The sequence below is a fragment of the Galeopterus variegatus genome, unplaced genomic scaffold, assembly GCF_000696425.1.
Source record: "Galeopterus variegatus unplaced genomic scaffold, G_variegatus-3.0.2 Scaffold5894, whole genome shotgun sequence".
Classification (NCBI taxonomy): Eukaryota; Metazoa; Chordata; class Mammalia; order Dermoptera; family Cynocephalidae; genus Galeopterus; species Galeopterus variegatus.
The window spans coordinates 138795-140351 of record NW_007732005.1 but is presented as its reverse complement, the minus strand read 5'-3'; the positions used below and the strand labels follow the sequence as shown (position 1 = coordinate 140351).

The following is a 1557-nucleotide window of genomic DNA, read 5'->3' as shown; positions in this document are numbered from 1 at the left end:
CTCTTTCTGTGCCTGACTTGGGGGAAGAAGACATAACAATTACAATGCATTGAAATTGATAACCCGAGCGAACAGAAAGGACATTGTTGGGTGGGAGGGGGAGAGGGAGGAGGGAAGGAGGTTTCGGTGATGGGCCACAGTAATCAGACACATTGTATACTGACAAAATAAAATAAAAAATAAATTAAAAAAAAAAAAAAGGACAGATTACAGCTACCGAGCCAGAAGAGTGAATCCCAAAATGGTGCTCACTTAGATGATCAGCCAAAAGGAGCTTTGAAGAAACCGATTCACGCTGCTCAGTTAAAGGCTTCTTTAAAAACTCTAGAAGAAGAAAGAAACCAAATTTACACTCAGTTGTCTGAAGAAGATGAAACAAAGGAAGAGCTTATAGAGTGCCTGGTTACCAGGGTGCGCGTGGGGGACGCCTGAGGCCGGTGGGCGCCAGTGCTCCCCGGCTGCCCGCAGGGCCGGAGCTTATAGAGTGTATTACAAATCTCCAGACCGAACAAGCATCTTTACAGTCAGAAAACACACAGTTGGAAAGTGAAAATCAGAAGCTTCAGCAGAAACTTAAAGTAATGACTGAACTGTATCAAGAAAATGGAGTGAAACTCCACAGGAAATTAATAGTAGAGGAAAAAGACCGGTTAGAGGAGGAGAAACTTTCCAAAGTGGAAGACAAGATCAGCCACGCAGCTGAAGAACTGGAGACCTATAGAAGGCGAGCCAAAGTTGTGGAAGAAGAATTGGAGAGAAGCATTCGTTTTTACCAAGGGCAGATGACTTCCTATGAGAGAAAAGTGCATGATAATTGGGTGGCAGCTGAGACTGCTGAAAGACACCTCAGGTATTTAAGGAAAGTAAATGTTTCCAAGAGGCAAAAATTAGCTGAAAAAGAGTTTACATTTGAACATTTCAAAAAAGATCCTTATGCACTTCATGTTCCAAATACAGCATTTGGCGGAGAGCATTCCCCATATGGTCCCTCACCACTGGGTCAACCTTCATCCGAAATGAGACCTTTTCTCCCTCCACTCAGACTCGCACCTTTGACTCCAGGGCGAGGAGGAGGAAGAGGCTCAAGAGGCCCAGAGAATACTCTGGACCATCAGATGACCAATGAAAGAGGAGAATCCGGCTGTGATAGGTTACCTGATTCTCCTAGAGCACCTTCTGGATTCCTGTCACCTCCATGGGAACAGCACTTGAGGTTGACGAACCCTCCACCATGCCAACCATGTTCTGATCCAGCTCTTCTTCCACAAAGGCAAGACAGATTTTATTCTACTCCTGGTAGATGGTCTGGACCAGCAGAACTTAGAAGTTTTAATATGCCTTCTGTGGATAAATTGGGTGGGCCGAAGTCTTCACAAATGGAATCCAGTGGAAATGATACCAAAGAAGACCTTGGTCATGTAAATGTGCCTAATTCATCTAGACCTGCTGAAAGTGAAGCACCTGGCCCTGGCTTTGTTCCTCCACCTTTTCCTGCAATCAGAGGTCCAGTGTTTCCAGTGGATATGAGGGGTCCATTCATGAGAAGAGAACCTCCTT

At 45.0% G+C, this 1557-nt stretch overlaps 1 pseudogene; it reads left to right on the top strand.

The window, feature by feature from the left end:
* The first annotated feature begins 201 nt into the window (after nucleotides 1-201).
* The window catches only part of LOC103605553, a 2658-nt pseudogene continuing 1302 nt past the window's right edge, over nucleotides 202-1557 (top strand).